We start from the raw sequence: 21,002 nt of genomic DNA, 5'->3' as shown, positions 1-21,002 counted from the left end.
ATTTCAAAAAGAATTAAAAAGCTCATAAGTTTGAATAAACAAACAGACATAGAGTAAGCTAAAAACAGTTAAGGACAAAAGTTTGTTCAAAATAGAACCAAAGTCGTAAAACAAAAATTAAAGAAGCGAAAAATAAATGCATATAATTGTAAGTGGAAAATGTATATAGTGGTAACAAATGTTATTGAGAAAATATATACAGTTATAAAGGTATTTTGAAAGCCTTTAATAAATATGGAATTGTTATCATATAAAATTGTAAATATATAAATTTTAATTTTAAGAGCTGCTGCCAAGCCCTTAAATAGCGGCTAATCCCAGTTCTCAGTTATAGTGTATAAATCTATTTGTTTGAGTTGATTTTTTTTTTATTTTAATTGCAGTTTAAGACTTATCCAAAGGTCTCAATGGACTTATTAAAAAGTTGTACAAAAAAATATTGCAGTCACTAACTAAATTTTAAGGGTACATAATTATTGTTTGTGTTTAAATAATTAAGTTATGTAAAAACATAACTTAAGTCATTTTAATTTATCAATATATATATATTGAATAAATATGTTGAACATTTATTTTTATTTTGCTTTTTGTATCATTCAAGAAGTATTCTGGATTAATACTTTATAAGCAATTAACAAAGCACTAATTGGAATTAATTCCAATGCTAGTCTATACCTTGTTTTATTCTTCGTAAATACTTAAAGTTTTAACTAGTGGTTTAATGTCATATCTAAGCTTTGTAACTTCTAGTCAACGTATAACTATTTTTTTATTGTGTAATAATCCGTTACGTGATTAATAATTCTATATTGTGTTTGAAAAGGATGATGCAACAAATTGCCAGCAAGAAACATAATGTTTCTATTTAAGCAACACATCATGTTTAACTTAAAAAGAGAGAAAAGTAATTAAAAGTTATTAATCTCTCACTTTAAAAAAAGAAAAAGAAAAAAAAGAATGCAGTGATATATACAAAATTGAGTGTTTCTTTTACCATATATGTAAAAATGTATGCTTTATTTGTATTCTAATGTGAATATTTATTTTAGAAACAGCCTTAGTTTTTTTGGAAACCAAATTTTTTGTAACATCCTTTCAGATCCATTTTTCAATCATTTTTGGAAAGTAGCAAGTTTCAAAGCCAGTTCAATTGTATCCTGATACCAACAGCTCACACAATCAGAAACCAAACCATAACTGGTCAACTAATATTTTGGAAACTGTATGCAGTATTACAGAACAATGCTATCAGGTTATCATAAAATGAGATCAAATCAAAACTTAAATTAGGCCTAGAAAATATCAAATAAAGGGCTACGTAGCCTAAATGGCCTTATATTATTGAAAGAATATGTGAAAATGCTTGTGTTGGAAAAATGTGTGAAAGTTTAAAACAAAAAATTTTACATATAATTTATCCAAGGCATTTCTAAACCCGGAAGATAAATGTTAAATCAACCATATCACCCAGATAAAATAAATTATTAATGGGAATTAAATATAAACTCAAGTAATCAAATAATTTCTAATATAACTTTAAATGTAATGTAAGCAAAAACACTAATAAGATTCTTAAGCTAATGTGGGTCAATCTAAAATAGAAGATGCATATAAGGATTAGGGTGAAAAGAGAATTTTATAATCCTAAAGACAAAAAGAAAAAGAGAAAAAAGAGAATAACAAGGATACATTCCAAAAACTGATATCCATGAAAAAAAGGGCATGGCATATGTTGGCCATAAACATGACCCTAAAGAAACCCACTGAGGATGTGAGCACGGAATGACCCAAAAATGTCAGTAAACCATGTAAAAAATTAAGTTATATTAAAAGTAAAATATTGAGAGTTGGGAACAACTCTTCTCAAAATAGGAAGTATTGTGGTGATCCCTTCTAATTAAGTGGGATTTTAATAAAAACACTAAGACACAATACAAACTTTCAAAATACCACTTTTTATTAAGATAAGGAATACATTTCGGTATGTGTATGCTTAATAGGAAATTGATAAATCACCACTTCCTAGCTATGCGTGTCACTGGGCCCCAATAAGGTGTGATTGATGAAATGTATAAAAGATACATTTTATGGGAATGGGGTGCAATGTACTAATTTTATGCTGGACTGACCTCTGGTCTGTTGATTTTAGAAATACCTTGGATATTGTTGGATTATTGAAAGTGTTCATTTATTTTATTGTATTGTACTTTAATGTAGATCTCTTATACTTGTTTGACTCCCTGGGACAACCAGTCCCAGCGGCTTATATGTTATCTGACTTGTGTGGTAAGGTGTATTTTATGGTATTCGGGTGGTGTAGTCGTAGACGCCTTTATTCTCCCTTTACAGGGGAGATAAACTATGGCCCTAAGGTATTTAAACTTTGGTAGCGTGCCTTAGGCTATGACTGGACTAATGAGGCATACCAACTGGATATTTTCGAAGGGCTAAAAGTACATCGTAAAGAGATTGGATGTAACGCAATACTTTTATTCAATTAACATATACTAATTCCATATATAGATATTCTACTGGGACTGGCTGTCCCTAGTAGACTATAAGTCTCGGAAAACTACATTAACATATAATAGGATACTTTGATACTTACACTGATCGGACAAGATTCCAACGTATTTCTAAAAACAACGGACCAGATGTCAGTCAGGCATAAAGTTAGTATCAGTCTAAATCTGCCCCATCCCGTAAAATGTATCTTTTATACATTTTTATCAACCACACCTTCCTTTAACCAACCCACGTAATAGCTAGGAAGTGGTGATTTCTCAATTTCCCGTTAAACAGAAACTTGGCAGGATATGTTCCATATCTTATTAAAAAGTGGTATTTCTAAACTTTGTATTTGCGTCTTAATATATTTTTTCTAAATTCCAAATTGACTAAATTAGAAGCTTTATCACAATACTCCCCATTTAAAGAAGAATTGTCCAAATTCTCAATATTTTACTTTTAGAACAACTTAATTTTGTTTACCGCTATTATGCTGCCATCTTTGGGTCATTATGTGCATATACCCTCAATGGGTTTCCTTAGGATCATGTTTCTGGTCCAATATAGGCTATCTTCTTTTTTTTTGTTGAAGGATTTCAATTTGAAGTTCATCCTTGTTTCTCTTTTTCTCTGTCTCTAGGACTGAAAAATACTCTTTTTACCCTTCTTCATATGTATCTTGTTTTAACTTGACCCCAAGCGGCTTAAACATTATATTATTGGTTTTGCTTAAATTAGATTTCAAGTTATATTAGAAAAGTTTATGAATTATTTGATTTTAAATTTAATTCGCATTAATAATTTAATTTATCTGTGTGATGTGGTTGATATACCGTTTATTTTTCCTTTTAGAAATACCTTGTATAAATTACACATAACATTTTTGGTTTTTAAATTTTCACATATTTTTCCAGCACAAAGCATTTTTACATATTTCAATAATATAAGCCATTAGGGCTATGTAGCACATTCTCTAGGCCTAAATTAGGTTCTGATTTTATCTCACTTTCTGATGAACTTGTAGTAAAGTCTGTAATACTGCTATAGTTTCCAAAATATCAGTTGATCAGGTATGGTTTGGTTTCTGATGGTATGAGATGATAGTATCAGGATACATTTTAAGTGGCTTCAAAATTTGTTACTTTCCAAAAATCTGTCAAGATAAGATTAAAAAAATGGACCCGAAAGGATGCTACGAAAAATTTGATTTCCAAAAAAATAGCAAAGGCTGTATCTAAAATAAATATTCACATTAGAATACATATAAAGCATAATTTGTTACCTATATATAGTAAAAAGAAACACTCAAAATTTGTGTATATCCTGTATTTTTTTTTTAACGAAAGTTAATTACTTTTAATTACTTTCTCCTATTTTTAATTACTCCAAAAATAATATCTCGCTTAAATCGAAACATTATGTTTCTTGCTGGATTATTCTTTCAAACTTAATACTTAACGGATTATTTCACAATAAAAAGTATTTATACATTGACTCGAAGTCAAACCTTTACATATACATTAAATCACTAGTTAAAATTTAAAGACAGAGCATATATATACAAGCAATGTGTAATAACTTACACAAGTATCGTTTTTATTCGCAAAACTAGATAGGATATTTAACTACTGGTTAAAGCTCAAAGCATTTAAAAAAATAAAACACGGTATAGACTTGCATTGGAATTAATTCCAATTAGTGTTTTATGAATTGCTTATGAAGTATTAATGTAGAATACTTCTTGAATGATATAAAAAAACAATAATACTCAATATATTAATTCACTATATTTACATGGATAGTTTAGGTTATATACCTATAAATATATATATATATATATATATATATATATATATATATATATATATATATATATATATATATATATATATATATATATATATACCAAAGTTATGCTGATACATAACTTAATTGTTATAAAAAAATAATAATTATGTACCCTAATAATTTATTTAATCACTGCAACATTTGTTCTTTTTACAACTTTTAAATAACCCCGCCAAGAATTTTATCTGAGAAGTCTTAACTGCAATTTAAAATAAAAATAAATCTTCCCTAACTAATAGATTTATACACAATAATTGAGCACTGTGATTAGTCTCCGTATAAGGGATTGGAAATAGTTCATATAACATGACTTTGCTACTTACATTTCTATAATTTTTTTCCTTACAATAACAATTCCATATTTATAAAAGTTTTCAAAATACATTTATAATTGTACATATTTTCCTAATTACATTAATACAAATTTATATATCTTTTCCGTATACGACTATATACATTTTCTTATCTTTGTTTTACCACTTTGGTTCTATTTCGAACCCACTTCTTTCGTTAGATGTCATTAGCTTACTATATTCCTGTTTGTTTATTCAGACTTTTTAGATTTCTCATTCTTTTCGAATTTTTGGTACTTTAGACAGTTTTGTAATGTTTTTGTCTGCAATCTCTCTTTTTTCAGCTTTAATGTCCTTTTGGGTTAAGGCTTCATTTACAGCATGGATCTGATAAGTTAAAAATTTTAGCTGTTCACCTTATACCTCTTATGCCATTATCAAATGACTCTTGCCTGTACTCTGAAGGTTTACTTACCAGGGCTGCCATCTGGTAGCTCCTTACGACGTTTCCAGGTCCTCTTGTCATGGAATACATCTAAAAGGAATATTATAAACCTGCACACACAATAATTAATTATTTATATTATTGTAACACTTTTTGATTTGTTGCCACAGTTTTCTCTTGGGCTATTCTTTTATCAGAAGAGTTGCCCTTCTGCAGAAAAATGCCATGCCTTCATGGCACACAGTAATTTATTTTTAGACATACAAGAGTGACAATGACTATTTTAACTTTAACTTCCCAACTTTTAGTGGTCTTGTCTTAGGTTCCGACTGCAACTTAGGTCTTTAAGGCTGTTATGTGCCTACTTTTAATTTTCTATGCCATGTTAGTCATTTGTTTTTTTGAACACGACTCCCACATAAAAGAGCAAAATTTTTTCCTGTCTACTAGGAGCATTTCTCCAATATTTCTATTAATCTCGGCCCGCGTTAACCACTGTAACGGTGGATCCGTAGTATTATTGCTAGTTATTTTGCACCTATTTAGTACAATTTTCGTACTAGTCTCTTTCGGTCAATGCAATATTTGCGTATAACAGAGTTCAACTGACTCTATTCAGTTTTTCTCCTTTGATTTTGTCTGGCTATATTTTCAACTTGAACCCTTTTCTTTTTTTGTATTATTTATTTCAATGAAGCCTAAGATTATTTTTTCAAGTTTTTATTCCGTTTTTTTTTCCAGTAAAATAGGTCTTTTCTAAGCCTATATTTATATGTTTCATCTTCTATTCAATAACTTTTACAAGTGTTTTTGCTAATTGTCCTTGTATGGTCAAATTCATTATCTCCTTATTTTTGAGAGGTGGGGGGGGGGTAGTCTAATTTTTGCAACCTGTATTTTTTTGACAGTATTCAAATTTTTCTGTCCAAAACTGTTTGTCTTAGAAAAGTACTGTATTTTTTTTGCTAATTCTTAGAACATTTTTAATTAAGTTTTGCCCCGTATTTGCTAGTTCTCATTTCTTTAGAAAAATTTACGTTTTTACGATATCCTGATTACCACAAAATTGTTTGGTTTTCGTCGCAGACACATAATCCTTGTCTGTGGTATTTCACCAAAAATTAGTGCCTATTTCGTGCCAAAAGTTGTTTAGAGATAAGGGTTATGTGGTTTCCATATAAACTCTTATATTATTCACGTCAGGTATTATCTTCAGTTTACTTTGTACCTTAGTTTTATGTAGTCACTGAGTATAATTTGTCTCTTTAGTTATATTTTGACTATTACTCTATTCTACGAGTTTATGGGTTTAGTGCCCGGGTAAAATTTCCCACATGCTAATTATTTTTTTCCTAGCATGTGGAACTCTACCCGAACATTCAGCTCAAACCTTCTCCAGTTTGACCGATATTTCTAATATCAATTTGGTTATCTTTGCGGATCCCCCCCAATGAAAAGACGCTAAGTAGTCTTTTTTTTAATTTCAACGGGCCCATCTTTGGTGCCTTTCACTTGCCATGTCCTCGCCCGGGTTATTTCTGTTAATGGTGCGTCGTGAATTTATTTAATATGTGAAATTAATTATACCCGAGAAAAATTTGTTTTCCACTGTGCTATACTTTTTAAAGTGTGACCCATTTTATCTACGGCTTCTTGTTTATATATCTCATCCTTATTGGTAAGTGTTTAATTTATTATATGTTTAATAAATTATAATTTATTATATCTTCTACTATTTATAACAAGATTACAGCTAGCTTGTACATGTCGCGATTCATGTAAACTCTCGCTGCCTTTCCCATCATAATTATTTTTAAATTTCTTCAAAACTAAATTTTTTTTTTAATTATCCCCCCCAAAAATATATTTTTTTCAATATACATATCAAAAGAATCGCCTTTTAATGATGATTCTAAATATGTATAATTTAATTAGTTTCACAACACCTATTTAAAAGTTACGTGGCCTTATTAATTTCTTTTATGAAACGAAGCCAATTTCGTTTTGACAAGCCTTGTCATTACACCATTCGTGAAGCCTTATCTCGTACTGGAAACAAAATTTTTGCAGGAAGCTAGGATGTCACTTCAGACCGGAGCTAATTTCTTTTCTCTGGGAACTTACGAGTATTTAGGCTAAAAATTTTTGAATTTTTTTCTATGTGACGGTAATAATTTTTACTGGCGATATATATTTGAATGAAAACTTTGATGTTATTTACATACCGATTAAAAAAAGAAAATATAGATATTTCTTTAGAGGCTTTTTACTCGTTTTATTTTTATTTATTATTTTTTTTCGTTACAATTGTTTTATTCCTATATTAATCTCCTAAGTGATGCGCTCTTTATGTCTTATTTCATTTCCTGGTCCAAAGTTCTGACTCCCAATTTATGCTTGTATTCCGTATAATATTTCCAGGTTTGTTAGTGATCTTTATATTATGTTTTACAAGGCTCTGAATTCGAGCGCAGTTTTTTTGCCTCGTCAAATATCTTTAATCTTTGTTTCTCCTGATGTTTGGCCTTTTTCATAAGTGATTTAGCTACTTGTGCTGCTGACAAAGGAACATGTTGCTGTCCCTCTGGTTTCTTAACTTTTCTCCATAATTTTTCTCTTAAAGAGGGTTTTCTTAACGATGGCCAAGGTTTAGTGATATCGGTTTCTGTAGAAGAATTATCAGTCTCACATTCTGTTAGCTCGCGTCTGGTAGATGGCGTTTGTTCCAAAAGCCATTTTTGCGTTAAGACTGTAGGTGAGTCTAATGTATGAACATCTGATAATTCATTAGTTCCTTCCAATTTTTCTTCTTCTGTGGATTTTACATTTGGTTTATCACGTTTTAAACCCTTATGTTGTGTTTGATGTTCTTTCTCGCTAGTATCCGATGAGCATCGAATATTTTCCCTTTTTTCTCGTTTGTTGTGGAGATTTTGTAGCCAAGACTGGGCTAAACACTCCTTCCACTCCTACCAACCTTTGTGGTCATTGAAAAGGTCATAAAATTTATATGGTCTTCTAATGTGTACTGGTGAAATCGTGTCCTCTATTTCTTCTTCTTAAATAATTGGTTATTTTTTCTATGATTTTTAAAAATATCCATTTTGCATCTATTTGGTTGTACTATTTCTTTCTTTTTACTATCCTGCTGCTGTAAAACATATGTATAGTTATATGATATAATTTTTATAATTCCATACGGCTAATTTTTTTTTGGCATTAACTTTTTGTCCTTTCCACGTTAGTTTTGTATACATAAACCAAGCTTCCTAGAAAGTAATTTGTTTTATTGTTGCTTTTTTGGTCATATTTTTCTTTTTGTTCTGTTTTCGCATCTTCCAGTTGTCTTTAAATTGTTCCATAGCTTTTTTTATTCGCATCACCATCTCTTGCTTATATTGGTCTAGGTTGTAATATATTCTATCATTTTGTATTTCATCTAAACAAATTCTGGGATCTCTTATATGTTGAAAAAAAAATGGTGTTTCTTTTAAGGAACGTGAAAAAGCCGTATTTATTGCAAAGACTACAAATGGTAAATGTTCATCCCAATTTTCATTTTCCTCTCTTGCATGTATTCCCAGCATGTAAGCTCGTTCCCTATGCTTTCGTTCAACCTTTCCATTAGCTGCGGCCATTTACGACAAGGTAAACCATCGTCTTACCCCTAAATATTCTGTAATTTCGTCTAATATTTGGCTGTAAAGCATGGCCCAGTGTTGCTAAGTAAAACTCTAGGAAAAATTCTGTGTTCCAGGAATAGACGATAGATCAAAACTTTCGCAATGGTCTTTGTCTTTTCGTCTTTAATTGGAAAAGCGTATAAGTATGAATTAAAATGGTCGACTACGGTTAGTACGTACCTGTTTCCTTTCCTGGAAACTGGTAAACTTCCTCCTGTTCCCCAAATGCCCATTGACATTTATTCTCCTACCCCTGCAGGGGTGGGGTAGAGACACAATTCGGCCCTAGGGATCTTTGGTGGCTACTTTTGTTTGGCACACTCTTGGCAGCTTTGTATGGAAGATTTTACTTTTGAGTACATTTTTGGAAAATTAAAATGTCCTTTCAGCCTCCCCATAGTTTTTGCTTCTCCCACGTGACAGCCAATCGTTGTATGTACCTTCTGTAAAATTTCTCCTTCCAGTGATTTTGGAATTGATGGAATAATTTTTAAGTCATTTTTTTTATATTCTTACGATGGTCTATGATATCTTACCAAAAGATTTTTACTTTCGTCCAGATCAAAATTATCTAAGTCCTTTAAAAAATGTTTAAAGTGCTCTGGCAGTTCTGTTCCTTTTGATAAAAAGGATTTCATTGCTAAACAAAAATCATCTTTATCTTGATGATTCGAAATATTTTCATTAGATAGTATTTGTAGCCCTTCCAGTACGTTTTGGATGGTTGTTATCAAATTTCCTTCCGTATCTGGATTTCGTGACAAATAGTCAGGTAAAATGTTTGTACGGCCCTTTATATATATTGTGGTATAAGAATATGCTTGTAGACGTAGTATCCACCGTGTCAGCCGGGCTGAAGTATTTTGCATCGTATGTAACCAAATTAATGATTTTTGGTATACGCATAAATTGAATTTTTTTCCAAGTAAAAATTGTCGAAAATATTCTGTAAAAACTACAACTGCCAAACATTCCCTCTCAACTGTCGAATATTTCTTTCTGCCTTTAATAGTGACCTACTGGCACATTGTAATATTCTTTCTACTAGTTCAAAATTTATAATCAACAATATTGATCCACTACCGCACCCTGAAGCATCTTTTAGCAAACAGAAGTATTGTGACAAATTCGGTAATTTCCGTATTGGCGACTGTAATACCTGTTTTTTTATTTCATGTAGTGATGTTTTGGTGGCTGCTGTACCTTTAAAGCTACCTGACTATTTCAAATGATTGGTCACAGATTGTGTGTTTGTTGCGTAATATTTATTATATTGTCTGAAATTTCTTAAGAAACCACAAACTGATCTGCAGCTTTTTTTATCTTTAGGAGGCTGTAAATTCTCTATGACTGTAAATTTTTCTGGATTTGGTGAAATAGTACCTTGGTTTATCAGGTGTCCCAGAAAAACTAATTTTGGTACTACTATTTTTAATTTTAAGCCTGCTTTTTCAAATTTTTCCAGTATTTTTCTAAGTCCAACCAAGTGGTCTTCCAGGTTTTCATTAAACAAAATTACATCATCTAAATAAGCCAAGGCATCTTTTTTCCTTCCTGGTTTGTTATCTTTAAACACCAAATTCATTAGTTGACTAAAACAATTTGGACTAAAAGACAAGCCGAAAGGCATACTTTCAAATGTGAACGTTCTTCCATCGTCTAAAATTACTGTAGCTTTATGCTTTGTTTCTGTATCTAAAGTAATTTGCCAATACCGTGCTATTAAGTCAAAACTAGTGTAGTATTTAGTACCTCCTAGCACATCTAAAATTGTGTCAATTCTTGGTAAGTTCGTCCCGTCTTTTACCGTGACGGCATTTAGTGCTCTAAAATATATACATAATCTCCAGGTGTCCTCTTTTTTCCTGACTATTACCAGTGGAAAACCCCATCCGCTTTGTGTCTTGCAAAAGTCCATTTGAAATCCCAAAGAATATTTTCCACCCTAGTGTTTACGTTTTCCGGTAAATATTTTAAATCAAATTGTTGCAAAAAATCCGTTTTCGACATTCCATACTTTTCTTGTGGTTTCGGTTTTAATGAGGATAATTGTTCGTGGCTAGTGAAATTTATGCTTAATTCTGAACTGTTTAGAGATTTTATTTCTGAATTTGAAATCTTTTCCACTGATCCAAGTTCTATCTGGTTCAGTTTTACTTTATTATTACTTACATTTGATAGTTTCAAGTATGTTATACCATTTTCAATCTTTATAACTTGATTTTCGACGAAAATCATGGGGTATTCTTTTATGGTGTATCCTCCTATCATGGCATCCATTGTTTTAACCTTTCCTTCTTTTGTATTTAATGTCGCTAGAACTTGAGCTGTCGTTCCCCCTTCTATTGTGATTTTCCCGCTTATTTTTAGGTTATAATTCGAATCGTCACTTTCCTTATCTGTTGTTGCGTAAATTTGCCTATTATTTTCATTTGCCTGGTTTATGGTTACTGTATCAGATATGGGTTCCCATACGATCCCATATTTTCTGATGGCATCTACTCCTAGAATACAAGGAAATGGTAGCTGCTTGCATATTATCACTGTTACTGTTATTTCTTTATCTCCTGTGCTAAATTTTAATGGACATTCTCCCAAGATTGTCAGCTCGTGATCTCTCACTGATACTACTGTATTCGGACGTGTCCGTATGAGATGTTATAATATATGAGTGAACTTCTTGTGAACTTCCTATTGAATTAACAGCTTACATGCATCTGTATCAAATACGCTGTATCGATTTTGGAAATAAAGAATTTGAAAACAATGGAGAATTGGTAAATTGTTGTTATTTGCTTCTGTATCGCAACATACTAAACTATATAGGGGTGTTTGTAAGGAAACTGCTCTGTCGACCCTTACAGTCTGGTATCTCCGTTTAAATTCCCCCTTTTTGGCCAAAAGTTTCTGGGATTATCCCAGTTTTCTTCAGCGTTACTACTTTGACCCTGTGTATTGTTAACCGTTTGCCTCCTAGGCCTGAATTCAGGAATATTATAAGGTGTTTGCCCAGCTTTATTTGTTCCCTGCCTTCCTAAATTTCTGCCCCCTGCGATCTGAACTGGTGTTTTGTCTTGTACGTCTGGCGTTCTTTGGGTATTTTATGCCAGCAATCTGCCGCGTAGTGATTTGGTTTGCCACAATAATAGCAATTGAATCTTTTCCTATATTGCTAGGTAATTTGCCCTTCCTCATGGGTTCTATACCTATTTCTATATATTCTTGACCTGCCACCATTTGCTCTATAATTTTCGTCGGGAGGATGAGGTGGGTGTCCATAATACTTGTTATTCCAAGTCATTAAGGATCTAATACCATGGGATTGGTCGTCAAATGGGGAGGGGTCAGTCCATGGTGGGAAGGTTTGGCCTTCCTTGTGCCTTTTTGGTTCACGATTTGGCTCCTCAAAGTTCACCCTTTTCTGTCCACCTTCATATTTTTTACTTTCTGGGGCTCCTATGTTATTTATTGACATCTGATCAAACTTTTTTATAGCCTTGTCAATTTTTACCTCTGTTTCGACTAGTATTATAGCCTGCTCGAAATTTTCAGGTTTCCGTGATAATATTAGTTTTAATAACTTTTTTGGTAACCCTTGGGTAAAAGTATGTAGTTGTACTTTCTGTACTGTCTTGTCATTTCCGCCTTTCTCTAATTGTAAACACACGGTTCTACAAATTTTGTCTGCATATTCCCTGATACTAGTTGTGGTATTGAATGTGACTACCTCTGTTCTTATCCTCTCCGAGATGCTTGTCTCTATGAATCTTGTTTTAAAAGATTCAATTAGAGTACTGATGTCCTTGGGCTCTTTTTCCTTAATTGCCTCAAAATGTTTAAGGGCGCTTCCCTTTAATCTGGCTGAAACGCATTGCTCTTTGACCTTATCATCAAACGCTTCAGTTAGTTCATCGAAAATTTATAATTTTTCGATAAACTCATCTACGTCTGAATTTCCCGCGTATTCTGGTATAATTTTGGCAATTTCAAGTACTGTTCATAGGGAAGTCATTTTTTCCTCTGGTAAATTTTATTTCAATCTACTATTTTTATTTAGTCCTCTCGACCCAGTTTTTCCAACGGCCACCAGTTGTGGTGAGGTGTATTTTATGGTATTCGGGTGGTGTAGCTGTAGATGCCTTTATTCTCCCTTTACAGGGGAGATAAACTATGGCCCTAAGGTATTTAAACTTTGGTAGCGTGCCTTAGGCTATGACCGAACTAATGAGGCGTACCAGCTAAAGGTAGATCGTAGAGAGGTTGGCTATAATGCAATACTTTTATTCAATTAACATATAATAATTCCAGATATAGATATTCTACTGGGACTGCTGTCCCAAGTAGACCACAAGTCTCAGAAAACTACAATAACATATAATAGAATACTTAGACACTTACAATGATCCGACAAGATTCCAAGGTATTTCTAAAAACAACGGACCAGAGGTCAGTCCGGCATAAAGTTAGTATCAGTCTAAATCTGCCCCTTCCCATCAAATGTATCTTTTATACCTTTTTATCAACCACACCTTCCTTTAACCAACCCACGTAATAGCTAGGAAGTGTTGTTTCTCAATTTCCCGTTAAGCAGAAACTTGGCAGAATATGTTCCTTATCTTATTAAAAAGTGGTATTTCTAAACTTTGTATTTGCGTCTTAATATATTTTTACTAAATTCCAAATTGACTAAATTAAAAGCTTTACCACACTTGTACTGGTGTATGTTAGCCAAATAAAAGTACTGTGTTATAGTCAACCTCTCTACAATCTAAATTTAGTCCCTCAAATATTTCCAGCTGGTACACCTCACTAGTCAGGTCAAAGTCTAAGGCACACTACCAAAATTTATTTACCTTAGGGCCATAGTTTATCTCCCCTATGAAGGGAGAAATAAAAGCAACAACCACAACCTCACCTTACAACCATAAAACCACTTTACCACAATATTATTTCTATTCAGAAACAATTGAAAAATGTGATTCAGGACTAAAGTGGTAAAAGCAATGGAAATCTGATTAACATATACTTTTCTGCATATTAAAAAGTAAGGATTGTTATTGGCTTAATAAGGAAACACTATAAAGTTCTGGAAACCCGTTTAAAGCAATTTTCAATAGCACACCTCTTTTCTTCTGGCTGCTTGTTTACTGTTAAATTAATAAGAAGAAAAGTCATGCTATTTGTAATTCAGTGAGTAAATAGGGTAACATAACTAGTAGTAAGACAGCTAATCCCTGCCTGAACAGTTAAATAACTGTAAAATCTCAATTATATCACCTAGAAATGGGAACTTTCACCATCAAATTTGTCCAAATTTCCTTAATAGGAACATAATTAGCTTGAATACTTTGAAAAAAAAAACAAAAAAATTCTGGATATTTCAAATGCACTGACAGTCTATAGTGGAGCCTAATCATGGACCAGACATTTAAAGCTTTAGTCTAATCTTGGGCATGGGATCTTAAAGGTTGAACAAAGAATTTAAACCACAGACCAACTCAATCTTTATTATTCTTAATCCAATACAAGTGTTGTGAAGCAGAATAATTGTAGTTAAATAGGCTAGACTTCAATAGTAATATAGGGGGATAAAGGAAAGGAAGGCCTGTAGATATTATTAAGAACTCACCTAATAATCTTGATCCAAATCTAACTGGATAAGAGGAATAACCAAAGTATCAATCCAGCAACATCTGGACTCTAAGGCAAAATTTAGATGATCTCAAGATATTGATAGACAAACTAACTAAAAAACATATAAATACCCAAAGGCCAACTTGCCTCCTTTGCAAGCCAGAGTGGGCACCAACCAATACAAAAAGAGAAATCCAAAATTCAATTCAGCAGTATTCATAAACTAAAATCAGCAGGAAAAGATTCAGCCAGCTTATATGATGACTCATACATAATAATGCTGAGCCAACATATTTTCAAGGCCATGCTTAAGCTTGAAAAATTATTACACTTGAAGTCTAATCAAAAGTAGTTGATATAAGTTGACTTACAGCATGGGTGAAACTACTTTATATATAAGAGATGCAGGATGTCTATCTGTTGATTAGGGCCAAGAATCTAGCAGGTAGCATTTGTCTAAATGGTAGTACTAAGATTGTAGTCAGTTAATCCAGTAATTATGGAGGAGCCTATATAATTGACCTATGAATAAAGTGAACATATCACTTGATGCCATTTTTTATGCTCTTTCTGGAAATTATAATTGTTTTCCTCACAAATTCAATCTTAGGCCCTTTTAAGACCCTTGAAAGTAATAATTTCTTTCTATAGTTTTTGAATATAAACATAGGTTAAAACATTTGTTTCAAACTTACTATTTCATTATAAATCCATTTTGTAAAAGTTTTATAAATCACAAACATTGATTTTTCATGATTAAGTTGATTAAAAAGAAATCAAAACAGTTCCACCATGTTTTCTTCTTATTCTGTTAGGCCACTTAAAAACTGCGATTCCATCTATATGTCAAGAAATATCAAAGCTGACAGAAGAGACACAGCTAATGGAAAAATGGAGATATTGTTCTGAATTTTTTATCCAACTTAATTGTTAAAGATCAATGCTTGAGCTTTACATAACCTTAACACAATGGATTTTATAATGAAATAATAAGTTTGAAACTAATGTTTTAACCCATTTTATACCCAAAAACTATTAAAAGAAATTATCATTTTCAAGGGTTAAAAAAAGGCTTAAAACTGAATTTGTGAGAAAAGCAATAATTATATTCAGAAAGACCACAAAATGGCAATAAGTGGTATGTTCACTTTATTTGTAGGTTAATATGACCTGCTCTATATTTATTGTTAATTGTAACTATTAGCCAATCTAAACTGTCTAAACTTGTGTCCAAAATTAGGAGCCTGTTGCCCATGTTTAGAAACAATAAATTTTCATCAAGATATTTATCTGAGATTTGACACTGTCTGAGTACTGGGGGCTTTACCATATAATTTGGGCTATATATTTGTCTATTAGGGAAGGGTAGGGAGAACAGCTTGGTAGTCTTCAATTAGCAATAACATAGGAAAAGACCCCTCCAGTTTTTGGACATTGCCTAAATCTTGGACAAATATCTTGATTAAAATTTATTTTTCCTATAAATTGACAGCAGGCTCCTAATCTTGGACATGTTGTATACAGTAGACAGTTGTGATTAGTTGATATAAAGGACTAGGCTAGTTGGGATTTGCTGACTATAACCTTGGAATTAAATTTATTTTTGTTTGTCTTAAAGGTATTAGTTTGCAGTTAGGCCAACTGAAAAGGGAACTCTATAAAATGTTGAAAACAATTTTAAAAATCATCAAATAATTAGTTGTAGGGTACTAAGAACTTTACTTTACCCTCAGTCCCCTCCCCTAATGTTCAAATATATAGCATGAATTATGTATTTCCTATGCATTTTGCTCTAAATTTAAATCCTTTGTCCAAGATTGGACAAAACTTTCAAAATAAGGCTCTAGCTTTAAACAAGTGTCCAAGATTAGGCTTCACTATTGAACCATCAGTACATTTAAAAAATTCTACTGCCATTGCTCATGGCTACAATATTCAAACTAATAAAATTTTTATTAATTAAACTTAAAGAAATTCAATAGACTAGTGAAAAAATGAAATTTCTTGGTAGTATGATAGAGATCTTACAACAATTTAACTATTAAAATAGTGGTTATCTATCCAAGTACATGGCATCTTAACCTGAGTGAGTATTTTTGAATGTTTTAAAGTGATTTTTATAATTTTATGCTTTTTTTATGAAGAGTGGGAGTACTAAACTGATACATGAGAATTTCAATATTACAGTTTCTTTCATCACAAGTCTTGCAAATGGGCTAAAGTTGTAAATTTTTGGCAGTTCATATTATTGACTTACAAATAAAGTGGACATACCTCTTGATGCCCTTTTTTATGCTCTTTATGAAAATAACTGCTTCTATTGGAAATTCAAATTTACCCACCCCCACCCCCCTAATGTGCAAATAAATAACCTGAATTAGAATATACCATGAATTGTTGATGGCAAAGTTTCAAATTGCAAAATTCAGCGCTATTTTTGTTGATGGCTTTTGAAAACTTGAAATGGTAAGAAAACTTTTTATAGTTGAGTTGCCTAATAAAAGAGGTTTGAATTGTTATAAATAGCACCAAGTATTTTTGGAATATGTTACTCTTGAACAGGTTATTTATAAACTAGTTAAATGTTTTTAACTACTTTTCAATAACTTAACTAGCGTTGATAACTTCTTTGTGTGGTTACAATTCAGGGTAGGTCTATATATTTGCACATTAGGGGGTGGGGAAGGAAAAATTATAATTTCCAATAGAAGCAATTAGTATATTTTTAAAGAGCATATAAAAAGGCATTGAGTGGTATGTTCACTTTATTCCTAAGTCAATAATATGAACTGCCAAAAATTTACCACTATAGTTACATCTGCACCATTAACCATTGGGGTGGGGGGGGGGCAACATACTGAGCCAAGTAAATATTTACCAAATCACATTATTGAGTTATGACTAAAGTGAATATACCACTTGATGCCTTTTTTATGCTCTTTATGAATATAATAATCATTTTTGTTGGAAATGAATTTTAGCCCCCACCCCTATATATACAACTTCAGGGTATATATTTGCACATTAGGGGGGTGGGGGTAATTTTATTTCTGATATAAATGAGAGGTAACTTTAAAATTTACCCCCACCCCCCTAATTTTCGTAAAAATAATAGGAAGTTGTATAAAGCCTATATGGGTGGGGGCTGAAATTATTTTCCAACAAAAATTAGCATCATATTTGTATATATAAAGAAAATAGGAATCATGTGGTAGGCTATATTCACTTTAGTCATAACTCAATAATATGATTTGGTAAATATTTACTGAGCCAAACCTAGTGACCATTATATGTATAAAAGTGTTGAATGTGGAATTTAGCACCATATAACTCATTTCTTATTTACATGTTTGGGTAAATATCTACCAAATCATATTATTGAGTTAGGACTAAAGTGAATACACTATTCGATGCCTTTTTTTATGTTGATTACAAATATAATAAGCATTTCTATTAGAAATTAATTTCAGCCCCCCCCCCTTTATCGGTCAATTCAGGGGTTGGTTCGGTATCGCCTATATAGGGGGGGGGGGGGGGCAGAAATAAATTTACAAAAGAAATGCTTATTATATTTTTAATAAGCAAAAAAAAATGCATTGAATATTGTATTCACTTTATTCCTAACTCAATAATATGATTTGGTAGATATTAACCCATGTTTGCTTCAGAGTGTTAGGCCTAATCATCATGAAAAAATAAGCTATCCAAAAAAAATAAAGCAAAAATTTCCAGTTTTTAAATTAAGAAATTAGGCCATCAAGTTCTTCCTGAAAATGACGGTTCTTTGATATTACAACTTTCCATAAGAAGTATTGCACATAGGCTAAAGTTACGGTATTTATTTAGCCTTGTGTCATCTCATAAGGAGACATGTTAAGAAAACAATTCTTACTTTACAATATGTATAATGATCCTAGTTCTTATATTATCCAACGGGAGAACCTTTATCATCAAAGATTGAAACTTGCCCATAACTTAGGTTGTCTTCATAGAATGAAACATGTATTTCCATTTTCCATCCTTAAAATTTTATATCATTCTCTAATTGAATCATATTTTAAATATTGCCCTGTAGTATACCTCAACACATTTATGGTCCATCTCCATCCTCTTCAGATAATTCAAAATAAGGCGGTTAGAATCCTGGGTACTTTTGTTCATTGCCCAGTGAGGCTTCAAAATCTTTCAGAAACCCAAACTTTATATCTTTTTCTCAATATACTTAATCTCAAACAACTGAAAGGCCTGCATAAAGCAATGTGGTATTATGATATCCAATCTTTGGCAAATTATTTCCATGATCTGGGTATAATTGAGACTCCCATTTCTCCTGCCCACCACGTCCGCTCCAAGAAGTATCGCCTTCCCCCAATTAAATCTGAATGAGCTAGATTCTCAATCAGATACCAGATCCCTCATATTGCAAATAAATTTAAATTTAATAGATGTGTCCCCAAGATTCAAGAGCTGATTTTCTTTGAAAAAAGATATTTCAAAAATTGTTCTTTGCCTGGATGTTGGGATTGGTGAATTTGGATTTTAGTATGAAAGTTGTTGTGGTGTTCTCGCGCTGGGGTGGCCTCCTCTGTTATCTCCTACCATGTGTGTCTTTTTTTTTTCATTATTGATATGCTTTATTTGTTATTTCAGAATTTTTTTTTTTTTTTTTTTTTTTTTGGCCGACACATTGAGCCCTGCTCCCCGTCGGCCAGTTTAGAAAATAATTTATTCATGTAATTTGTTTGTTAAATAAAGTTATCTATCAAGTCTGTCCTCTAAAAAGAAAAAGTTTCCAAAAATCACCACATTGAAAATTCAATGCTTAAGTCTTTTGAAATTGCTGCTATAAACTGCTGCCAAATAAGTTGTTTTATAGATAGCGTTTAGCAAGTGTGTCAAAAAATGTGTTTAAAGAAAAAGTAGTTGTAAATTGAAATTATAGAAATTGTGAATTCTGTTTGAAAACCTAACCTAGCGCCAGTGCTCATTAAAAAAAAAACTCACTAAAAAATAATAATATTGCTGTAAATATACATATACATACAGAGTATATACCCCCACCCCTCTGATGTTGCAAATATATACCCTGATTTGGATATATTTAGGGGTTGGGGTATAGTTCATTTGGTTATATTTAGGTTCAGAATGCAATTTTTGATATATATTTGCACATTAGTGGGGTGGGGGTATATGCACTATATGTATATGTATATTGATAGCAACATTTTGATTTTTGCCACTGCTATTAATATTTTGTATTTGCGCCACTGCTATTTGCCCTTTGCCACTGCTCTTTAAAAAAAAAATATTAAAAAGACTGGCATGAATGCTATCTATAAAAGAACTTATTAGGCAGCAATTTAAAAAGACTTAAGCATTGAATTCTCAACCTGGTGATTTTTGGAAACTTTTTCTCTTAAGCTGGAAAAAGAAGGATTTTTATTGGAAAGACTTGATGATAAAGGTTCTGTTAGATAATATAAGAACTAGGATCATGATACATATTTTAAAGTAAGAATTGTTTTCTTAACATGCCTTCTTATGAGATGACGCAAGGCTAAACAAATACCAAAGTTACATCTACACCATTAACCATTAAGGGGGGGGCAACACACTGAGCTAGCCAAGTAACCATTATATGCGTATAAGTATCAAATGTGGAATATGGTACCCTTTAACTCATTTTTATTTTCGTGTTTGCTTCGGAGTGTTAATCGTCATGAAAAAAATTACCAAGAAAAAATTAACAAAGATTTCCTTTCTTTTTCTTCTCGTTCTTCAATTTGACAGCTTTTTCTTCTTCTGTTTAACAGCAGGCGGGCTTTTCAGTAAAACTATTTAGCCCTTTTCCTTCACTCTGTGGGCTACAGAGCTACTGGCTTGATTGCCTTATATTTATTATATATATTAAGATATCTTTCAGCAGATCTTTCGACTCTAGGAGTTCAAATATAAGTTGATAGATGTATATTTACAGCAATTTTTAAATTAAGAATTTAATCGATCTCTTCCTGAAAATGACGATCTTCATGAGTCAGTGTTGAAGCTCGACTGGCATCGAAAGCAGTGCTTCCACTCTCGAAAATTAAAAATCGGGGACAAGTCTTAAAAATTCGAGGTGTTTTAGGGGACAAGACTTCAAGATTCGGGGATTTTTCGGGGAAAAAACAAAATGGAATTTTGTTGCGAAAATTTGGGAGCCAAAATTGGTTTTAGCTTCGTTTTCAGGCTCAAGTAGGGCTTGTATCTGCGTAGTAAATCAAGCTTTTTATAAAATAGGATTTAGAGCCAGAGCCCGGGATTGGAACCCATAGCTGAAAACACTTATCGCTGATATTGCGGCAAAAACTTCAAAATTGTTTAAAAAAAAAACGAAAAATAGTGAACACATGTGAACTGTAAATACCAGTAGCAATTTTTTATTAAGTCATTAATCTCATAAATTCATTACAATATTTAAAAATAAATATTGTTGGCGGTTTCTAGATAAGCAAATTAAATAAACAAATTCAACCTATAAGTACGGAGTAATATTAAAACTTAAAACAAACCAGAACTAAACTAAACAAGTAAATATAAACTTAAATTTAA

At 32.0% G+C, this 21,002-nt stretch overlaps 1 protein-coding gene across 3 annotated transcripts in view; it reads right to left on the bottom strand.

The window, feature by feature from the left end:
- LOC148955104 (uncharacterized) overlaps window positions 1-20,352 on the bottom strand; it is a 48,626-nt gene extending 28,274 nt beyond the window's left edge. For 2 of the 3 annotated variants that reach the window (XM_089108057.1, XM_089108059.1), the window contains exon 1: window positions 20,145-20,352. The gene's annotated coding sequence lies outside the window, so the exon portion shown is untranslated. Of the gene's footprint in view, window positions 1-20,082 lie in introns of all 3 variants that reach the window. The other variant, XM_089108058.1, reaches the window with a different exon arrangement.
- Window positions 20,353-21,002: the final 650 nt, after the last annotated feature.

Source organism: Artemia sp. Qi Xiang Cuo, chromosome 2 (assembly GCF_049724085.1).
Source record: "Artemia sp. Qi Xiang Cuo chromosome 2, ASM4972408v1, whole genome shotgun sequence".
NCBI lineage: Eukaryota > Metazoa > Arthropoda > Branchiopoda > Anostraca > Artemiidae > Artemia > Artemia sp. Qi Xiang Cuo.
Note: the sequence above shows the minus strand (reverse complement) of the source record. Positions and strands in the feature narration are given on the sequence as shown.